Genomic DNA, 24877 nt, shown 5'->3' with positions numbered 1-24877 from the left:
CATAAATTTAAGTTCAAATTTATTTAAGAAAAATATTTAATTTTTTTTGACAAATATCATTAATTTGTTTCCTTATCCTTGATTAATTTTTAATAATCTAATCTAAATAGTAAAAAAGGTTATACATTGTATAATTTAAAATTTTAAAGTATTAATGCTCTGCAAATATTTTTAATAAAGAAAATGACTGTGTGGATCCATGATAGTTCACTTTACCTAATAATTAATTAAACACATCTGTCAACTAATTAATTATTTAATGACTTTTATTTCTATCTAAAGTGATATAATTAGGAATATACACATTAATTTTCAAACTTTATCAGAAAAATTTAAAATAAAATATTTATAATCGATGAAGGCAACACTTTAACATGCTTTAACAAATTTTTATAAATCGATTTATGTAATTAAAAATTAAAAAAATTAAGATATGGATAGAAATTAAATTCACTTACTAAAAATTAACAAATAATGATTCAAAAAGGATATAAATTTCTTATAAACAAATTTTATATACTTTAAAAAATTTATTCGTATATTTTCAATAAAAATAAATTTTTATTCAATTAAAACAATAAATTACACATTTAATACATAATAAATCGAGTTATAATTAATTATAGTGTGATATAAATAATTTTGTAAGAGTAATTACTGTAATTTTCTAAATTATTCATTTATTATGTAAAACATTAATAAAGTAAATAAGACAAGTGTATGAGTATTTGAACAAGTACCTCTATTTGATGCACACTCAGATATTTCATCTATAAGACTCTTACACAATATATCAACATATGAATTATTCAATATTATAATATAATCAATACTAATGAAAATGTGTTTTTCAAATAATTAATTAAACTGAATGAGTAGAAGACAGTTGAGAAGTGATGAAGATCGAGTGAGAAGGCCATATTGCTTTCGAAAATAAATTATTTAATTTTTATGTCTGTGTAAATAAATTATTAAACTTGACTACAGCTTTTTCAACTGCTATTTTAAAAATTATAGTCTGTATTTTTTCAGCTTAATATCAGTGAAATTCGTTTAATATAATTGATATTAAACAAAATTTAAAATTAATATACAGTATAAAAATAATCTAAATAAATGTAGATATTTATTGTTAAGTTATAGTTAGTAAATTACATTTAGAAACTTTTCCTGTTAACAGAGATATATTTTCAAACTTATTTTTGATTATTAATTACAAATTTTATAAAGCTCATAATTATAATAAAATTTTAAAAATAAATTTAAGAATTATAACTTCTTCGTATTATAATGATTAATAAATGAAGTGTGTAATATTCTGTATTTTTAAGTGAAAAATAATATTTAAAAATTTGAAAATTGTCTAAGAAATAAGGCAAAGCATTAAGAAGGCAGCTTGCCATTTTGTAGGATCCGGAAACGAATCCAGACAGGTCGACAAACCCCAGAAATTTTCCGGCGGTACTCTGTCCCAGATCTGTCGGACCTCATCCCTCATCTCAAACGAACAATTCCTTCAAAAAAAGTGCCCAAAGGACAGAAAAAGAGAGGGGAGGAAAAAAGATGATTTGATTTCACAGTTAGAATGGAGATATAAACACTTAAAAGAAATATTTTCTAATTTTCAACTTCTAATTAGAGAAAAATTATCCCTAGGAGTTCTTTATAGATGTCCGTTCCCTGTCCTTCTCCATCTTTTCGCCTACGGCTTGACCGAACCAACGATGTTTGACTTTCTTAGTACCCACAAAATGGAAAGAACAAAAAGAAAAAAAAATACACATATTTAATTTCGTTTTGTTAAATGAAGTTAAATATTGTCTAACTTATAAAAAATGTTCTATTCGTTAAATATATTTTCATTAAAATTTTCTTCCCTTAGTAATCTTTATCATCTCATTTAATTGTATTTATATTATATCGATTATATTCAATAGAATATGTCTTTTATTTTATATTTATTTTTACTGGTAAACATAGAATATCTATAAAATTTATATAAACATGCTCATAATTTTGCTTTAATAATCAAAAAAAGGAAAAATTTTCGCTTCATAAATTTAGCGAACATTTAACAGAATTTATAAATGGAGTATATAAACCAGAATAAGTCTGTCTTTTTTATAATTATTAATAGGAATCAGAATATAATTATAACGAAAGCGGTATGAAAATATTATTCTAATGTAAAAACAGTAACGGAACCGATGCTTTTTAGTTGACAGCATACTCATCTAACCATTTATAACATTAGTTATTGAAGACTAAATGAGAATTCTAGCTGTGTTAATAGATAACAAGGTTTCTAGTGAGAGAATGCATTATGAGATGGAATTATTAGAGTTAAGAACACATTTCCTGATGAAACAAAAAGCATGGTTTTATCCACATCTTTTGGTGGTTAAAAGAAAATCGATTTATATATATAATGTGAATATAACCATTCATTATTTGCAATAAATATTTTAATAAAATTTTTAAAATCTTATTTAATTCATAAATTTACTAATTTTAAAAGTTTATATAATTAAAATTAACTTTTTCCAAAATTAAAAGAGTTATTTTATACGATATGATTACTTGTCGATGTTTTTTAGTTAAGAGCATTTAGTGTATTACAGAAATATATATAAAATATTGTTTTAATAAAAAAATAATTTTATTCATTTTGTTAAAATTTAATATACCGTATATGATATAAATAAAGTTTATTAAATAAAATTTGAAATAACGTTGTATGTAATGCTTTTAATTTATTTATATTTTACACTATAGTTCTAATAAAAGTGTTAAAAAATATGTAAACATTATTTAAATAGTTCAACTCAGCTGTTCCTTGCATTATTTATTACAAATAAAAAATATTATATTACTTTTTACTTACCAAGAAGTATCCGAAAATCTTGTATAAGCGTAATCTATTGCAACTTGGGAACCTCTGCATTAAACGCTGCAAAAATGGATAAAAAATAAAAAAAAATAAACAAAAATATTATTTACACAAGGTTTTATATAGAGTATTATTTGCCACTATAAACATATTACAGTCAGGAATGAAAAAATTAAACTTATAATATTTTAAAATTATTTAATGCTCAGTTGTTTTATATTTTATGTGTTATGAAAAAGAAAATTATTATAAGTATATAAATATTTTAAAATTAATAACGTTTATGGAATTGCTATATAAGAACGATAAAGGAGAATTAACTTATCTTATTTTCTTGTTTTCCTCAATTATTGAATCATATTTAAGAATATATTAAAAATAATTGGTTGAATTACTAAAAGAAATGTTTAAAAGTTGCTCGGATCATTATGTCAGCAACAAAGATTTAGAAATTTGACATTAAATTAAAAATCCATAAATAATTTATTTGAGATAATTAAGGACTAAAATCAATAAAAGTAAAATGTTTAACTAAGTTATATTGGTAAATTAATTTTTTTTCTCTCTCTACGCCATTATAAGTTTCTAAACGCAAATCTTGTTTAACTGGAATCAATAGTTTGGAAATAACATTTGTTACTTTACAACTTTTAATAGTTTTTAACTTTTGTAAACAAAATTTAATTAAGCGATTTTAAATATTATTTAATATCTTCGGCAATTTTATAAATTTGTTTTCTTTCCATTTAAACCGTATGATTTATTCATATAAATTTTGTATGTTCAATAAGAAAATTTATATCAGCATTTAAACCAATTATAAAAAAGTAGGTAATTAGCTGTAGTCTATAGATTTATTGTAAATGTGTTTAGTATAGCTAATTAAAAACTAATTTTAAAAATCACTATTACACCTGAAGGTTATTAAAATTTATTATTTTACTGTATTCTTTAAATATTAAATGTATATTTACTTTTAAATTTCTACGAACAAAAAATTATTAAATAAAATGTATAGCAAGCATATTTAAAATTCATTTATTTGAACATGTATCAGTAAACATATTCTATTTTAATGTTATTAAGATTAATAATTATATAATATTATATATGAAGAACAGATTTTCAACAAAAACAAAATGTTACAGTAACGAGTAAAGATACGTATCACACAATATTTAGCAGCAAAATTTAATTTATTCTTTAGAATTTGCAAATAATTGATATAAATGATTAATAAAATATCGTAACATACATTGATAATTTTTACAAAATGTTTAAACAATGTAAATTTGTAATTACAAGTGTAAATATATAAATGAAATGAATTTTCGGAACGGATGTTACAATTTAATTGAAAATTTTAAATAAGCAATGCTTCAGTCATTAACAGAAAAGTGTAAATAGTCAACTTTTGCTATAAAAATAGACGTATAATATCATTTAAACGAGAAAAATTTTATTAAATTAATTTGATAGATAATATTCATTGCAAATTGCATACAATTTCGTGACAACTAGTCATAAATTCATAAAAACATTTGGAAAAATAGAAATGTTAAACTTTAGATAAAAAATTATGAATCCAAATTGTTACTAAATAAACAATGAAATGACATTGTAATAGATGAAGATAAAATGAATGTTTCAAACGTAATAGAATAAGATATATTTAGGAAATTTGGAATATTCTTGCACACGAATTCAGACGATCATGAGATCTTTCTGTATTAATAGTTCTAAAAGATTTTTGCTCCGTGTTCCGATATTCGTGATTAGATTAGATTTTTTCACAAGGCTCTACAGCATTATGAACTAACCTATATGGTTAATCTCAGATTTATCACTACTATACCGTGTATCATTTTATAAACCATCGAACGAAACGTAGGTTGATATATAATTTTTTGATGCAAAATATCACTTCATGAAAACTCACGAAAAACCTGCTCGAATACAACTTCAGATTTCTCGGGACGATATATTTCCTTTTGCGTAGATATCCGAAAAATCTTGTAAAAATATTTTCTATTCAAAAAAGTAAGATCCTCGTGTTCAGTATCTGTCTTGAACCGATTGGAGCTTGCGTTATTATTATAATATAGGCTACATAAAGTGAGGAAATTTTCATTTAGAAAAATTTCTTTTAGTATTTTTTTTTAAATACAGAGTTTAGATTTAGTAACACCATATACAGCATAAATTTATTAGCAATATAATTTTTATGTAATTATTGTTTGTTTTATAACAGTCTCTATCGATTCCCGTATTTACTAATGACGATGTGTGCTTATTCTTCATTTATATGAGAACAAAAATAAAACATTTAAACTGAAATTATGTCTTACCAGAGTCTTTGAAAAACTTAAAACTATTTGTATATAGTAATGATCAAATTCTGTTGTGAATTTTATTATTCAGTTCTTATTAAGAAATAAATATATTATATAAAAATCACGCATCATATTGTGTTATTTCTGACTCTTGTGAGGGTTTAAAAGTTCATAAGGGTTTTAAATGTTTAACGACCATTAAAGATAATCCTCTTTTATATATATATATTAGACAAATATACAAATATATATTCCATTTTATAAATATATTTGATTTTTGAGTTCATATAGAACAGTACACGAATTCTTGAAACTTGTATTAATGCAATCGTTTTTTTTAGAATACAATCTATTTTAATAAAAATTATATTTTAGCAGATTCAAACTGTAGCACCGCACAAAAACTGTCTTATTTAACTTGTTAATTGCTTTTTGTAGGGGTTTCAGATTGATCATTGGTTTTATTTAATTATTTTTTTCAGCATTATTATTTGATTTCTTAAAGTCAGATATTTCTGACTATAAATTTTATTTTTGACAACCGAATTTGGATTTTCGATGCTGTACTGAAATTTACTTTATCTCCTTCCTTCTTCTTCCTACGGCATCATAAAGTAATTTAATTCTAACAAAATAAAAATAGATTATCTTTCCTTGGGTATTGCATATAGGTGAGAAGCGAGAAAATTCTTAAATACATCACTAAAAAAACGCTTTCCGATTGGCTCTATTAAAATGGAAGCTCACTAGTGATATAAGACACATTCTCGTTACCCATTTTTTCTGATTTGTTGTAAATGTTACGTCGCAATTTTGTATATGAAATACAAAATGTCATTACTTTCATGTAACTTTACGACATCAGAGAGAATCCACGTCATATCCTACCACACATATATGAATCCTCCCCTTATCCGCAATAGGGTCGGTCGGTAAGAGAAATGAATACAATACTTTTGAATCATGAAAAATAGAACAGTTCAGTTACATTGAACTTAGTTTAGAAATCTGATTAACCTACCTGTTTTAATAGAATATATGTAGGCATAAACTGTCCCGTTGTCATCCACGAAACGAAACCAATCTTCGAGAAATGTAACTTTTTCGACTTTTTTTTAACTTCTAACGAAGTCTCTGGTTCCTTCTAAATCCTATCGAGCTCGATGTTTTCATACGCTGACTGTAGGCCTACTGTAGATGACCTTCTCTTACAAACTTTTGGCACCAGATCGTTTCCTTCTGGATAAGTAGATTATCCTCTCCTAGCTTCTCTCACGATTGAACTTGAATGGCCAGACCAATCAAGAGTAGGGAGCCCATGTAATAGGTACCCCGGGCAGAGGTAAAATACAAAGGTGCCGACGAACCCATTCCCTTCTGTACTTGAAGGAATTTTGATACTATTTACTTGTTTATCGACTTCCAACAAACTACTTTAGGCTGGTTGTGTTTCATATCTTTAGGCTTAGTTCGATGTAACTGATCATGATGCATCCGGAACTTATAGTGGTACATATTTAAACATCTAATTACGCTACACATATAGACGCCAATATTTATGCTTAAATGCCATGCTTAAATTTCTATTTAAGCATTAGTTTGTTCAGCTTCTCCCTGGCTGAATTTTATTCTCGTTTCAACTAAATGTTTCTTTACTTAATCTGTCAGTTGCTCTTAGTAAACCTATGCTCAAAGCATATATGTATATTTGAACAATTTTTATTTTGGTTTTACATATAATTTTGCATTTTTTTTATTAAACTAATAATGTACAATAAATACAATAATAAAAAATATTACAATGAAGAACTTAAGAAAAAATTACGATATTAACAAACACGTTCATTTATTTATTTTTAGCACAAACTTATACAGAAATAGTAAAGTCTAATTAGTAGTCTGTATATTAATATATCATAAATCTTAAAAATTGATTTAATTTAAAAGTGATATTAAAATCTTAAATCGTTAAAATATTAACTTGCAACTAAAATATTTTCCATAATTTTGTTGATCAAACGAAAAATAAAACATTTAAAGTATTTGAAATTCTTCACACAGAGTAAAAATCTACTTTAAAATATTTCAAAAACTTATCGAAGTAATTTATATATATACAAAAAAAAGGAGTCACGCTAGCAGTTGTTTGTATTTTGTTTGGAAAATTGAATAGAAGCAAAACATTTTTATCAATTTATTTTTGTATTAACTTTTTAAAAATGTCAGTTTATTGTTCGAATTTTCATTTTGTTTAGACTAAAAAATATAAAAATTTCTTTTGCCACAAGCGGAAGAAAATCATGAACTAAGTTTTAATTATTACTCTTTTAATTATTGGTTGTTTCATTTATAACTAAGTATAAAAAATGTCGATAGCATCAGAGATTCATTTACAACTTGTTCTCACTAAGTGTACTCAAACTAAGTAAATAATTTTTCTCTTTTTTATGCAGCATGAATTGTTTCAGAAAAGTATTTATTTTTTACAACTGAAAGTAGATCGATTTTAAAGTTAATATAAATAAAGGAAGTGTACACATTTTTATATTTTTATATTTAATTTTTTTCATATATTTCTCTTTATAACGTTTTAAGTGCTTCCCATAAAAATCTTTTATCTGATATATTTAAACATATTTTAAAGTTTTACTTGTGTTCTCATAAAACGGTTTATTTTATTTAAATAAATAGTATAAAAACTTCCTCAGTTCCTGATAAAGTATGCGAAAAATATGCACTAAACTACAATAATGCTGAAATTATTATAGTGGAAACATTTGTGTACCGAAGTGAATCTATGAATTATCTGAGAGAAATTTTAAAGAAAATTCCAAAATTTATTTTTTGTAGACGTATATATAGTGCGTTGAGATATATTGCAATAGTAATAAAATAAATTGTAATATATTTTACTGATAATCGAGCTGCTAATAGAGCTCAAAATTAATTTTTTTATATATATTTTACACTAAAAGTTTTTTAAAAGTTTATTTAATATTTGTAACTTAAAAAAATGTAAATAAAAATTTTATTTTCAACATTTTTGATGTTTCTATTAATGAAAAATATTTGTATATTGATAATTGTATATTGATATTTGTATATTGATATTTGTATATTAATTTTATAAATATTTTTATATAATATGGACCAAAAACGCAAATAAATAGGCCTAAGCATTCGAATTTAAATTTGTCATCTACTCTCAAGTTACTCTCAGTCACGCGCTGTTTATGTATCTTTGTAGCCTTCAGGGTCCTGTTAGAAGATCGAGATTATCAGGGTGAAATAACAAAAAAGAAAAAGAAATAAAACAAAATTACAACGATTTAGGCCACTTGACTACTGGAGAAGACACGCACTTTTTCTGAAAAACGATAGAACCAATTTGAAAAGTTTTTATCGTACAGTATAATATCCCTATTTCTAAGAAAGAAACAATTTCTTTTTTTTTAAATTTTTGACTGTATTTTTACTATTTTCTTCTATTGTAAAGGTTGGTGTCTCACCACTGCTAGGATTAATAATGTAGCCTAAAGATAGTTCTAGACAGAAATAAGCATTTATTTAATGATTTACTTTCTGAATTTCGTTAATTTAGTCTTATTATCTATTGATATTAACTGAAATATTTCAGAACTTATCTGTAATTCTTTCCAAGAAATGTTTCTTTGTAGAAATTTTAATTTAAAATTTTATTTTCATTTTTAAATCTTATATTTATTTGATTTTTTACTATAAAATTTACTTATTTGATCATTTATTAATATTTCAAGATAACTCTTAATATACGTTATATTTATTAGATAAGATTGTTATTAAAATATTGAACGAGATACGGTTTCTTAAAAACGGTATTATTTTCTTAATGATTCTCATTTAAAAACACTAAACGTCCATAAAATATTTGATAAATACATGCAAAGAAAACGATAAACTATATGAAAATATTACAAACATCTCTAACTAATTTATGTTAACATTATATTAAATTTTTTCGAATTATTTTAGATGTTTTGCCATGAACAAAGAATAACCGTAAGACTTTTTTATTTAATATTTTTATCTTACTGATATTCTCTTTTATATAATATTTTTTTTACAAATTTCGTTTACGTTTATGAGATTAAAAAAATGCATATTTTCTAATAGCTTATACAAGATATCAAGTATTTTACTACAGTGAATATCAAATTTCATAAATTATGATGTTGTAATAATAATGGAGATTAATTACAATGTTATCAAAAATTTCGAAACTAAATACATAACTAAATTACTGTAAAAAACAGCTGTAAACGATGAAACCAGAACAGAAAAAATCCTTAAAAGAATTTGTAATTAGAAAACAGAAAAAATTTTTAAGCCTTACGATTCATACTTTTTCCTTTCCGCATGACAAAAATGCATCATCTTATCGGAATGGATGTTTTTTTTGTACGGGTTTAACAGAATTCCTTGAAAATAAAATAATTTAATTTTTATGATTTCTGAAACTTATCTAAATATCAGATTTTGAAAAATTCGATTTTCACAGTTTTGCTGTAGACTTTGTCTTCTAATATTCTGATAAGCCATGAATTTTATCATAATTCTAATTTAAAAATTCCTTAAAATTATTTTTAACAATTCAAGAGTATATCTAATTGTTAAATCAATGTTTATAAGGAATTTATTATAACAACCAACCAATACAAAAATAAGAAGAGTATGTAAACTTTCAAGCAATTTTGATTATTTGAGATGATGAATTCCTTTTTATATTTAACAATTAACACAATTATTTATGAAAATTTTCCATATCAATTAATCATACTTTGTGGCATTTAAAAATTCATTAATTTAAATGAAAGATGAGTGAATTAAAATATAAATATTGAAAAGATTGTATTAAAAAATAAACAATTATTATTATTTAAGTAATAATAATCATTTATTCAAATTTTTTATTATGTTTGTTAATAGAAATGAATAAACCGTAGTTCGTTAGTTGCATACAATGAGCGCATAGGCCTTTGCAGTTCTTTAAAAGAAATTTTATACTATAAATATAAAACATTTAACTAAATTAATTAATAGCGAGGTTGAGGCCGAAGTTTTAAACGCGAAAACGTGTACGTCGGACGTTTAGCGCCGCTTTCCTATAAGCCTAGAAGTTTGACAACGGTGTTTGGAAAGTCAATGGAATCATGCTCGACATTCCAAACGCCATTGTCAAACTTCTAGGCTTATAGGAAAGCGGCGCTAAACGTCCGACGTACACGTTTTCGCGTTTAAAACTTCGGCCTCAACCTCGCTATTGACGACATGAGATAAATTATAAAGATGGATAATTTGCTTAAATTAAAGAAAGTTCTTAAAGTTAAATCAATTCTTATTACCAACCATGACAACGACGAAGTCGGTTTACTCTTAAGATGTCAATTATATTGATAAGTGAACTCAAGTTATTCCTCTGTGCCAGCGATTAGGAAAACATATCCTTGAGGAAAATATTGCTGCAACTAGGCAATAACTCATCGAGATAGTTTCTTAGAGCAAAAAATATTACGCTCTTAACAAACCATTACTTTAATGCAAAATGTTTCTGATAAATTAAAAAGGAAAACAAATTTTGCAATAATTACGATTTTAAATGTTATACAACTATTTACCAGAAATGAACAGAATAATAATTTTACACGTTGAGACGTTTACACACTTAGAGCAGAAATAATTTCGTCAATTAATGACAATTTTTCGTAATTTTATTTTTAAAAAAAGTAAATACAATTTTATATAATTACATTTAATAAATTTAATAATATAATTCAACAGTAATTATATATAATTAAATATTAATTATATATTAATTTCTGAATGAAATATAGCTATCCCAATTAGTATGTTTTGACGGTACTTTAAATCTGTTTTTGTGGAAACTTATATTTACGCATAGGCATATAGAAAGAACAGTTTGTTATTTATAATTTGAAACAAATATAAGTAGAAATTTAAAAAGTATAGAGATCATTACGATTGAGACTTATAGCTGTTGACTGTAAATTTGACAGTGTGGACGATATCTCTAAAAGACAGTATACAGGATGATATATATATATACACAGTATATAGCACACGTTTGCTTTATATATACTGTGACAAATAAGCATAGATTTGAGTTGTTTACTACAAATTATGGTAGGCCGATTTCTCTAATAGTTTCGTAATATATTTTTAAAAGCTATTCAACTTCAGACAAATTACACATTGCTTTCATAATATATTGTTTTACTTTAGAAAAATAGCTGTAAATCTATAATATCATTGCGTTTATTTAGGAAGTACACATTACCATTTACACTAATAAGAATTTTTTTAATCAGTTTTGTTGAATAATAATAATAACAATAATGCTGAATTAAAAATCGTAATTATTTAGTTTATTCTCATTTTACTGATTCTGACATCATTATTATATGTATAATTCGACAACTTTCTATTACACATTATAATATTTTGTATTAAAATGTTAATTATTATTGTAAAGTTTAACGGACAATTACTTCATAAATATATTATAAAAAAAAAAATCCTGATTTATATCGGAAAAAAGAAATGTATTTCCACACTTCTTACAAAACGCTTTTCGTGCTTTTAGCACTTCATCACATACTTTTTACATATGTATAATAATCCAATGGTTTTAAATGTAAATTGTAAAATTTATATTAATTTATTATTTGCAGTAAAGAATTTTTCTATAATTTCTTTGTTTTTTCACAGAACAGAACCAATTGTATTTTCAAATTTAACAAATTTCTTACATAAATTCTACACACAAGAAAAACCGCTTATTCTTAATTGAATTTATTCAAATCTGCTTTGCATATTTATGTATCATAAAGTGTAAAAAATACAATATAAGAATAAAACAGCATCTTACTTGATTTTCATAATTATGAGAACATGGATTCTAAACTAAAACAAATCTGTAATCAATGCAAAATGTTAATAGTTAATATAATAATATCTAATTATTAAATAATTCTTGCAGTCACGAATTAAGCTCAAACAAAACTATCGTTTTGTAAACAGCAAATTCCTTTCCTCAACAACGAAAAATACAACCAAAAGTTTTATAGAGCATATAGTCTTAATACAGTCAGAATATATAGTGAAATTAGAATCGCTTGTATTTGTTTAACAAGATAACACCTTAGGTCATGACAGTGCTTCCACGAAAATATCTGCTAACTTGATTTTGGAGGAATAATTACACGCCTCGTTCTCTCCAAATGAAAACATGCTGAAGGTTAATCTCTAAATTAAATTTCGATTTATTTGAAAAATGAATATTAAATCCTCAGTTTAGAATTTAGAAATGATATCTTAGCAGTCAAATGAACAATTCAATAAACGGGATACAAAGACAAAAAACTACTGACATACTTATTTCAAAGTCTTTATTTATTAATTCTTTTATATATGATCGAAGCTATCAATTACAACGAAACAGTAAATTACCTAATGAATAAAAGTTCTGTAAAGAGATTAGAGATTTTGTAAAGACAAGGTAAGAAGAAGTTTTATAATCCTTTCGCGATCTTGTGTATTGTAGATCGCGATTGATACGGGGAGAAAGGACTGCAAGTATTGTTATCCCTGGTATTCCAATCGTAATATTTAGCCTATTGTTGTCGCGTTTTTAAGATATAATTATTTTGATGTTTAACTAATTTGTGTTAAATTCAAAACACTAACATTCATACATACAAAAAAACCTGCTTTTTTTTGCATTTTTCTACGTTTCAAGGTCCGAGTCAAAAATGTAAAAAGTCTTGAGGAGGTCATTTATTAACCTATTGCCACACTTTCCGTTTGTTATATATGAGAGCCGGTAAAGTAAAAGTATAATAATTAGTTTCGCGATCTATTTGCCAAGGACAAAAGAACAAATCACAAATAAAGATGACCGATTAATATTTGTATTTCAAACTTTATCACTATGTAATAGTGTAAAATTATGTCAGAGTAAAATAAAATTGAACTTAGAAAACATTAAACTTAAACTTATACACATCAAACTTAAAATATGTTTCGACATTCTTTGAATAGCGAAACTACGAAAAAATATATATATATTTTTGTAGGATTTATATATTTTCATATAAATCCGTGCAAAACTTTACCTCCTTACTCTAATCTTGAAACTTTGTATATTCTTCTTGATACATCGGTTCGAAATTTATCTGCTTGCTTCATTCCTATTCAACCAGCTAAACGTATACTTGTTTTTACCACTGAGTTTTAATAAGAAATGTTTTTTTATAAGAATTGTCAACAAGAAGTAATAATTTCAACTCCTGTTTTCTCATGTTAGAAAACTGGTTAAAAAGTTTAAATCGTAAAAATGATTTTTTTATTTTAAGATGATTAAATTAAATACATATCCTAAAAGACGTTATGTGATTAGTATTTTAATTGAAAATTACTTTAAACTTTAGCTTTAGATACTATTTTGTTTTGTTCCTATCTATGGGCATGATAATTTTGTTTCCTTCCCAAAACTGTTTAAAATATCTGACCCTTGTTGAAAAGATATTGCCAAACTTCAGGTTTTGAATGCCTCTGTGTACGAATAAAATTTTGACCGCCATATTTGTCCCACTTTCCGAACTAGCTACTCGGCAAGAATTGACCTCAGACGTTCAACTCCGTATACTTCCTGTGTTAAAGAAAGTCGACAGCCCGACCAATCAACGACAGGACTACCGATTCAGAAGTTAGTGGCGCCGAGATCGCCTCACGTCACGTAAAGAATAACCAATGACGTCGCTATATGCATTACATTTCAACACACGCGAGAAAGATGCTATTTACATTTTTCGGTACGCGCCACAGTTGAATTTAAATCAAATTAATTAACGAAAAACCTCGTTAATTGACATTCATATAATATAAATGGCATTAGAATTACTGTAGTGTTTAAATATGCTTAAGTTAAATTAAATAACAAAAATTTATTAATATAAAATTATGTAGTATAATATTAATATTTAATATTTATTAATATTAGGTAGCCAGTTAATTAAACTAAAACTAATAATAATTAATACTAGCGTTTACAACCTTTACAACGAAACAGACTAAAACTAAAATAAAAATTGAAATCAAATAAATTGAAACAATATTTCGGAAAGTGTGGATAAAGTACAGTACTTGTCGATCTTGATAGATTTGGTTATTTTTTATCTTAGCAGTCAGAGTTGAGTCTCTATTTATAGTATTTCTTTATAAAGTGTTAGTATCAGTTTCGGTTTCAGTGACGGAACATTTTGATTTTAATATATGTATACAGAATAAATATAGGTATAGATATTGATACAGTAATATTATATACAGAGTGTCTCAAAAATGTACCGACAAACTTTTATGGGAGGTAGATAGCATCTAAAGTAATGAGAATTGCATAGGAACTCATTAGCGGAAACGTCACCGTAAGTCAATAGGCGGCCGTACCTTTTACCATCCCGCATGACCGCCGCGAACTATCTGATCTTTCTGGAACAGGTTCTACCGACCTTACTTGAAAATGTTCCAGCAAATGTGAGACACAACATGTGGTTCCAACATGATGGAGCCCTCCCCATTATGGAATGGATGTTCGTGCGCATTTCAACAGGTCTTTCCCGCATCGATGGATTGACCGTGCTGCACCGGTTCCCTGGTCCCTACGCTCACCTGATTTATCAAATCTTGATTTTTTTCTGTGGGGAGCCCTCAAGGCTATGGTGTATGACTCGCCTGTGGAGTCTGAAATGGATCTCGTGGCAAGACTCGTCTGCGCTGCTGCTACAATCAAAGAACCTCCCAGTGTGTTCGAACGTGTCCGGCGATCAATGCTCTGTCGGTGTCAAGCATGCATCGCGTCTGGCGGTAGAAACGTCGAGCATCTGTTGTAACATTATGAACTGGTACGCCATTTGTATTAATTATGTCCAATAAATGTTTCCCATTAATCATTGTCTTGGCCTTTTCAGATATTCTACCTCTACTACCACTTTCTCCTTACGTTTCCAGTTATGGGTTCCTATGCAATTCCTATTCCTTTAGATGTTATCTGCCTCCCCTAAAAGTTTGTCGGTACATTTTTGATACACCCTGTATAATATTATTTTGCCTTTATAGGCATTTTATGCATGAGATACAGCTGAAAAGGTAAAAACTGATTTTGTTTTGGGGGTCGATAACGGATTAATTCATTTTACATTGTTTCTCACGGAAAAATTTTTCTCGGTTTTAGAACAAATTAGTTTTCGAACAACTTTTGGGAACGAAGTACGTTCGAAATCCGAGGTTTGACTGTATACAGTTTCAAAATTTTGTTCATTTATTATAATTAGTAATAATTTTTAATGATCAGATGCAGAGAAATTTTTATAATTGTTTAAAACATTACATTTGTTTTATAAATAATAGTGCAAAACAGTGATTGGTTCGCTTTCATTAATGTATGAATTAGATGTAAGGACGGTGTTCATGTATTGTTACTTAAGTTGTAAAGATTGCATGAATAATTGTCTTTTAATTTGTAAAATATTTGTAAATTTTTCTTCCTGTTTTGTATTATTTCTTTCAATTTATGCATTGAATTATTTTAATTAAGTGAATAAAAAATAAAATTCTACAATATCTCGAAAATTTTGAAAAACTTGCCAATTTTTATAAAAGTTATATAGCCTAAATTATAAATTAAACAAATGTTTATTTTTGTAATCTTTATAAAAGGATTAAATAGCTTTTTGTCAGATAATTTTAACATTAAATAGATTTTTGTTTTTGAAGAGTTTAATAAAAAAAATAACCGAACTCATATTAAAATTAAAAATTATAAATATGATACAGTTTGGACGTGCTCAGCAGAGATAAATAACAAATTTACGATTACCTCTGCATTGGCTGAGAGAATATTTTTAATAACTAACGTTTTCAGCCTACACCTATTGGATATCAGCAGGTTTCTTAATCCCGTTCTTAGGAACTGTTCCACAAATAGAACAAACATACCATTTACATTTTAACCTTTGAAGAATTCTAATTACAAATTTAAATTGAAACAAATTAAATAAACAACTTATGAAAAATATAAGGTTAACAATAAATAAAAATACTGTAAACTTAAAAAATATATAAGGTTAACAAAATACAAATAAATATGCGAATAAGAAAAATATATAAAAAACTATAAACTAAATATGATTATAGGGGGATTATAATTCAGGAGTTTTATGTCCAAAATTAAATATAAATATGATTTAAAATTTAATTTTCAATCATTTTAGTTTACATAAAGACAAAGGCTATAAAATTATTGCATATAAAATCTATTTATAACTTTTAAAAGAATACTATAAATAAACTGAAAAAATTTTGTAGAAAACAGTATTTATTGTTCTAATGTTCAGAGTGGCAGTCAATTTAATCCATACAACGTTTGATTTTTTTAAATAAAAATCTATCATCGAATCTAAAAATAAGAATTTTTCTCGATTTTCAATATCATGAATTTTTGAAAAATTTTATAGCAACAATTTATAGTAACATTTGACACAAAATAATATTTCTTATATTAAATTTTCTGCTCATATATTAACTAGATTTATAATAATAGACTTTTATATATTACCAATAAATTCAGACGTTTGACATTTTTCAAGTTTTTCAACGTGACAAAACTCAACTAAAATTTGTTTATAACTTTGTGAATTAAATAATTTTCGGACAATTTTTTAAAATTTTTCACCTTTCAAATTGTAATATATTTTCATTTGCACATTTTATTTTAAGTTAAAAAAAAGAAACTTTATTTAAGCTTTTCGTATTCATAATATAAAAAAAATAAAGAAACATTACATTTAGAAAAATTTTGTTTTAATATATTAATGAGTTAAGCAATAAACAATAACTTTAAATTGATAATATCTTTATCTAATACAGGGCCTCCCAATGAAGTCAGTATTGACCTCTAAGGGGTTGATGAAAGTTTGCAGATATAAAAAATTTATTTAAAATATTTAAAGTTTTACATGCTTCTTTGCTCTCAAATATATTTAGGAAGAAATTTTTAAAAAATTATGTCGAAAACTGTTGCATATATATAAAATTGAAGGTCAATGGAATAAAGAAGTTTTCTTAAAAGGGGATATCTACTGAAAAAAAGTTAGAAATCTCTGATCTACTCTTTCAATTTTCATAGGAAATTTTTAAAATATTATATTACAAATAAATCTTCATGATATTCTTGCGAATTACTGTTGTTAATTTAGTAGAAAACGTCACTTATTCGAAATACAGTCGAACCTCCAATAATGACCACCTCTAAATAGCGGCCATTTTTTTCAGAAACTAATCTGTACGCAAGTTTGTACATAATAATCTCTCAACAATGACCACCTCCTAACAACGGTCAATTTTGATGTTCTAGTTAGCGGACGTTGTTCGGTTGTTTGTCTATTTACATTATTTAAATTATAGAAAATAAAAAAAAAATTATTCAATAACAATTACATAATATTAAATCTTGAATATGAGTAAATGATATCGTAGTGATCTAATCTAGTAAAAATGCAGAATGATGAAACAATGTATATAAATGTACTAATATGCATTAGAAAAATGTATTCACACGTTTTAAAATACGATTTGAATAAAGAAATTTTAGGAAACTAATTTTTTTCTCTCGGGACTACAACGTCTGTTTTCCTTTCCAATGTATGAAATAGAAGAGAAACTTTACGTGTGGAAATATGAATTATTTAATTTTAAGCCAAACTAGTGTGTACCAAACGCAATGTTTAATAAATTGAAATAAATTATTTAAACATGAAGTATCTTTCTCGTTTACCACTTTAAAAATTAAATAATTCTTTAGAATTGAAATGTAAAAATTTTTTAGGAATTTCGTATTAAATATGTACAATTTAGAATGATCTTTATTGATTAATTTTATTGTTACAAGAATGTCGTCATACATTTTAAACTATTAAAATTACTACACGATTATATTCTGTTCTAAAAGTTCAATAAAAATATGTAAAAATTCCCATAAAGTATTTAATGTTTAAAATAAAGTAATTTAATTTTAACTGAAATAATTTTTAAAATTTGCAATAAAATGAAAATAAAACAACGTATATTGAATAAAAATTGAGTATAAATTTAGACACTTTTCTGTGTGTCATTTAGTCGCTTTTAATTTGATATTTCATTTTCTAAACGCATCGTTGATATATTTCAATATTGTAAAATTAAAATTATTAATTAACTTTCTCAAAAGAAATAAATGAATAATGATATATCTTTTGCGTGTCATAAATTTGCCATCCCTGATGTAAATAAAGTGAGTGAAAGTATATTATGTTAGGTATTTCATATATTATGTTTTTAGATCTCGTAGTTCATAAATTTCAAATAAAACAGTAAGAGAAACATCTATTTCCTGAAAACTGATAGGAATTTTAGAAGAAAATATAATGATAAGAACTTCCGTTAATTACAATGTAATAAATTTTAGGAAAAATATAAAAATATTAATACAGGATAAAGTTTATATCAGTTCATTGCTCTTTCTACGACCATTCCGGAAATAGTTCTTTCCCTGTTCTCATCCTGTAATGTAATCTATCGCACATCCTATAAACTCTTATTAAATTTTGAAAATTTGTATTATTAAAGTATATTTACTAAATTATTTTAATAAATATACGTATTTTATAATATTGAACAAATTGATATTGAAGCAGAAAGATTGTAATCAATTTTTTTCAGTAACACGTTTAAATTTTTTTTATATAAATTTACAAAAATTATATTTTACTCAAATTAGACTTTTTTTATTAACCAGTTCAAATATGTATAATTTTATTATTTAACTTTGAATAATTATATATAAAACTATTATATATTGTGTACTAATTAATTTATTAAACATTACATATTAAACATTACAAATCTATGAGTAGGTTAATTAAATTACATAATAAATTTACTTGCTATATTTCGAACTATCGTATCACTATAGAAATATCCAGTGTCTATCTTTTTCTATATTAACAATTTATTTTTATTTATTACTATCTATGTTTTCTGAATCACTGATCTCGTTTGTCCAGATAATCCTAAAGGTCGAACAAAAGTAATTAGGAAGTTAGTAGGAATTAGTAGGAAGCCAGAAGAAAGGAAACTTCACTGTTAGACACCATTACGATTTTCATTGCACATCTACGAAACAGTACCATCAACATGGATCAGCTATGTAATTGTGAGAACTCACCAGTAGGAAATTAAAAGCTTGATAACAAGGCGCACGATACGAAATAATTGTCTAGTGTTGTCCGTATCAGAATAGATAGAATTCAATATCAAATGCATTGTTCCCTAAATAATATTAATGTTATTGAGAGTAAAGGTTAATATTAATGTTTGATGATAAAACTTTAACTTGTAGAGATACGCTATCTACTTATAACGACTCAAATGATCATCTATGAAAGGAATAGCGAATATATAGTAATAAGGCTTTCGAAACTTGCTTTGAAAATTCTCCATGTTTTTTATATGCTTTTCAGTAAGCAAATTTTGGGAAATCGAAAGTAAATAGTTTATAGTGCATTTAAAACGAAACGAAACCTATTGCAAAGAATCCAGTTATACATTTGTGAGTTCTTGTAACGGAAAATAAATAGAATATACAATTCCTTAGACTTCTGTACACAATTATTCAATTTGTTTATTTGCTTTACAATGTCTTTGTTCCCTTCGCACACTCACACCACTTTTTCTCCGGCTTGACAAAGAATAACACCCGAAAATCTCTGATAGTCGTTACTCATACTTTTTTATTTGTTCTAAAATGTATTTCCTACAGTTAGCATTCTTGGACATACTAGTTACTCGTGTTTACATGCCAGTGAAAACCCTCCCGAACAACACAAAATCCACATATGTAGACCTGTATATAAAGTGATTAAAATTGGCTACATGCGCAAATTGCGGAATGATTTTTATGAAATAGTTCAATAAACAGTTCTCTGATTTTAAAGTCACTTTGAAGAAACAGTTTTGGAAGACTTGAATAATCTTCAGGCAATTAAATTATAAAATAATAAGAAATTTATTATATATATTCCTAAAATGTTTATCATCTAAGTAGCTAGCGCTCCAAATTTTCTAAAAATATTACGTATGCAAACTTTTTTGTTGGTGTTATCAACGGTTCTATTACAAAATATAAAGTATAAGATGTTTCGGAATTCTATCACAATAATTACAATATTTAGATTCATTTGAGTTTCTTAACATTTGTTTTACTATTATGAAGTCTGCTAAAGATATTTCAATAATAGTTTTTTGACTCTGTTAAAGAATTTTTTATGTATTAAGTCATACCTTTATTAAATTATATCATATAATTCTATTCTAATTACTGTATCGGTTCTTAATTTGAAAGAGATCCAAGAATAATTTGCCACATCAATTTATAATAAAATTCATCCAAAAGCTTAATGCCTGCTATGTAAAGTATAGTACTATGTTGTAATTTAAACAATTCGATCTTATCTTCAAGATTCGTTTTATAATGCGTGTGTACAACTTGATGAATTTTCTTATAGATTGAATAGAAGAATAGAATGAACAATTAGTTTCTGGAGATGCTTGGGGGTACATACAAGAACTTTTGATGGTGCAATAATAACAATTTAGGTAAAATGAAGACTATTGGAAATATAAATGAATTCATTACTTATATTTCTACAACAAATAGTGTGACATAGAAGAGGAAATGAAAGTTAATTATTTGCTCTTATTTCTAATAATATATTTTCTACATAATATATACTTGAAATATTTAAAATAAATAAATAATAAGTCACTATATATTATTTTTATTTGCTTGATCTCTTAAAAGAAAAGGAACAGAAAAACGAAAGCTTATTAAGAGAGGGATTAGAGATATGCAATAGAAATTAGAGTTCTAAGAAATTGAATCCTTTATAATACTTTGTCTGTATGTTTATTCAATTTTAATCTTGTAAAATACGTTCATTTGACGGTTAAATCAGAGATACAAAATAAAAAAGTTTGTAGTTTGTTACATAAAAGATATTTCTGTTCCTTGGTGTAAATGAAAGTCTTTTATATCAAAAAATTCATCTCTTACGTAAGCTTTCATATCGAAGTTACAAAAGAATCAAAGAAAAGATATGTAATGTATTTTTTCTATTGAAAAGCTAGTGTTATTATTTTATTATAAGTTAATTAAATCAGAAATTATCTTTTGCAAAGTCAATATTCCATGGTCTCAAGAAAATAATTTTTTTTTAAGAAAAAGCGACTGCTTTATTCATTCTTATTGTACTTGTGTATTGCAATATTGTGTATACTTGTGTGTATTGCCACTTGTATTATATGTTGTTTTATGTATATCTATTTAATGCATAAATGGCAGGTTTTCTTATTAAACAAATAACGGAAACATGTATAATGATACGATGAAAAAAAATATATATATATATATATTATATTCACGAAATGAAATAAAAATCCAAAAGTAAAAAGGATGTATGGGAGCTCAAAATAGGAAATGAATTCACGTTCACCGAAAATATTACGATGCTGTAACTATCTAACTGTTCGTGACATGCTTATTCTATTTTCTAATAAGGCTATTAATTTTTCCTCAGATACAGTTATTTGTTTGTAGGATAACATTATTAGTCCCATTAGGAAACAAGATACGTATCAGTTACCAAATGATTATAGCATCTAGTAACGTAAATTCACTTTTTTATGATCAAGACAGGAAGCTAAGTATAAATGTTTCTATCTTCATTTTATTTTTGGGAGAGTATATGTAGAGTTTATACTAAGTGTAGCTTATTGATTAACTTCATGCCATTTATTTAAACCTTAGATATATTAATTAATTAATATACAAATATTATGTCAATTAAGTGAGTTAAACAAATTTTCTAATTAAAAAACTAATAAGCATTATCATTTGCTTATGTACGATTACGATATATTGAATAATATGTGACGGTTTTGCGAAATCAAATACTGTAAACTTTTCAACTTTTAAAAACATGATTATACACGGTAGTCTATTTATAGTGTAAATTGCAAATATCTCCTGTAATATAGGCATACATTAAATTATAAAAGTGTCTTATATAAAAGTTTATTACTTCGGAGAGACATTTTGTACCACATAAACCACCCCTTCCATCCTTGTGAGTGGGATGGGGATAATTTTAGATTTTCAAATGGAGACCTCAATTTTTGTATTTTTGGATTCTTTATAAAAAACAACATTTTATTCTAAATAATTTTTTTAATTAACGTTAATTTAGAACGATATTAAGATTTTTAATATTTTTGAAAATTAAGGTTTCCCTCTAGAGAAGGAATAATAAAAATAAAAAAGTTTATCGAAAGAGATTAAAAGAGATTAACATTTATCATTTTCTATCTGTCAAATGCAATATAATTTGCTTGAGAATAATAAATGTTAACCTCTTCACCAAAGATTAAACTTGTGATTTCAACATGACGGTTTCCCAGCTTATTATTCACTCTACACTTGTCAAATTTTGAATAGGGATTTTCTTAATCGGCGGATAGGACGTGTTTTCTTAGCCGGCTCTTTCGACAGATCTGACATCTCCAGAGTTTTGTCTCGAGAATGCTAAAAGAAAAGTGCTATCAAGAGATACCAGCGACACGTGAAAATACACAGCAACGTGTTGTTGATACTTGCGCTTCAATTGACCCATAAATTTTACCGGGTACAGTGCGGAGTTTCCAAAAACGTATTGACAAACGCATTAAACAAAGGTCACCTGTTTAAATATCTGCTAAAATTAACACTCTATATATTATTTTAAAAACTTGTAATTTTTACATAAATTTAGAATGGAAATTGTTTGTTTTTCGTTTTATGTTGTTATTTTTTCAATTGTAATAAATTATATTATTAAAAAACATTATATACGTCTTTTTATCCAAAAACGCAAAAAATGCCAATAACTTTCTAAATTAACATTAATCACAAAAATTGTTTGAATAAAATATTGTTACTTTTCAATAGAGAATCCAAAAATACAAAAACTTAAGAGTTTCTTTAGAAAATATAAAATTTGCTCATCCCACTAACAAGAGAGAAGGGAATGGCTTAATTCTGTGGTTCAAAAGGTCCCTCCAAAATAATACTTTCATATAAGATACTTTTTCAATTTAATGTATATTTCAGACGGCATTTGCAATTTACCTTATAAATAGATCACCATGTCTAGTTATCAAAGAAATAAATAATAAGCATATATATTTTATTTGAATGAAAAGAACTTCTAAGCATATTTTTATTAGCATGATTTAAAGGAAATATATAATTTCTATCGATTACTAAATAGGAAAAATATATACCAAAATAACTTATCTCAAACAATAACACTTTTTTATACATATTTAAGACATTGGCTGAATCTTTATTTGTTAATCAATTTTAAGATTTTGACCTAAAAGATTTGGGATAATTTTCTAATATTTGATACAGATATTTAATGTAGTTTCTATTAAATGTTATCGTAACATTTATATTGGAGAATTATGCTAATTTCGATATTTAACTAATATATTTATCTAATATACTTTCTCAGCCGTTAAATATAAAAAGAAAAGTATGACAATCGGTGAAAAAATGACCTCCCAAGATTTTTGCATTTTTGGAGTCAGGAGACCTTGAAATTTCGAGAAATGCAAAAAATAAGTTTAGTTTTTTCTTCCTTTATGTATGAATGATAGTGTGGAGTGGAGGCGATTTTCTATACTTAATTTAAAACTTAATAACTTCTGTATTTTTGGTCGAAAATTTCTGAAATTGTGCAGAGAAGTTTGTGTGTCAGAGGAATTGATGCTATTATATTCTGGTAATTAAAGGTCAAGAGGTTGGGAAGATAGAGGAGATCATATCTCGAGTGGGAACGGACTTAATGAAGGTCTTATTGGTTATTAGCTTTTATAGTTATTTAAGAAACCCATCTCTACTCTCAAAGAGATTTTAATAAAAATTTCATAACAGATAGTGTCATACGCAATTTTGAATGTTGTTGCCGGGAAAGTTACCAACTGGTTTATGGACTTTTTTTTTTGTTTATGAAAATCAGAAACAAGCTTCTTTAAATCATTTATTTTCAATTTCTTACATGAAATTTGGAAAGTACATATTTAACTTAAACATAATTAAATAAAAAAATACTATTTGTATTATTAAAATTAAAAATAATATAAAATATTATTTTTGTACATTCTATTCCGGTGTTTTAAAGTTCCTGTGATGTAGTTTCTGGTTATATTTTAATACATTCTGTATATCTGTTGTGGTAATGGATATTTCAACTTGTTACAATTTCAACTACTGTATTATAACAACAATATTAATAATTAATGTATAAATTTATTAGGGATTTAATAAAGGAAACAAATATCAATATCAGCTCTATGCATATCTTCGAAGTTGGTTATATTTGAAGATAAGTTTGTATATTAATACAAATTATTCAATTTTACAAGTTTTACATTAAAATATCAACAGCTAAAATATTGTAATAAATGA

The 24877-nt window shown here is 25.5% G+C and overlaps 1 protein-coding gene across 2 annotated transcripts in view; it reads right to left on the bottom strand.

Annotated features, from left to right (window-relative positions):
• LOC136990884 (probable G-protein coupled receptor No18) overlaps positions 1-24877 on the bottom strand; it is a 131227-nt gene that overhangs the window by 49315 nt on the left and 57035 nt on the right. For both annotated transcript variants that reach the window (XM_067289336.1, XM_067289337.1), the window contains exon 2: positions 2885-2950. The gene's annotated coding sequence lies outside the window, so the exon portion shown is untranslated. The remainder of the gene's footprint in view (positions 1-2884; positions 2951-24877) is intronic.

Source organism: Centruroides vittatus, unplaced genomic scaffold (assembly GCF_030686945.1).
Source record: "Centruroides vittatus isolate TY-2023 unplaced genomic scaffold, ASM3068694v2 contig_1349, whole genome shotgun sequence".
NCBI classification, from domain to species: Eukaryota; Metazoa; Arthropoda; class Arachnida; order Scorpiones; family Buthidae; genus Centruroides; species Centruroides vittatus.
This window is presented reverse-complemented; position numbering and strand designations above follow the sequence as displayed.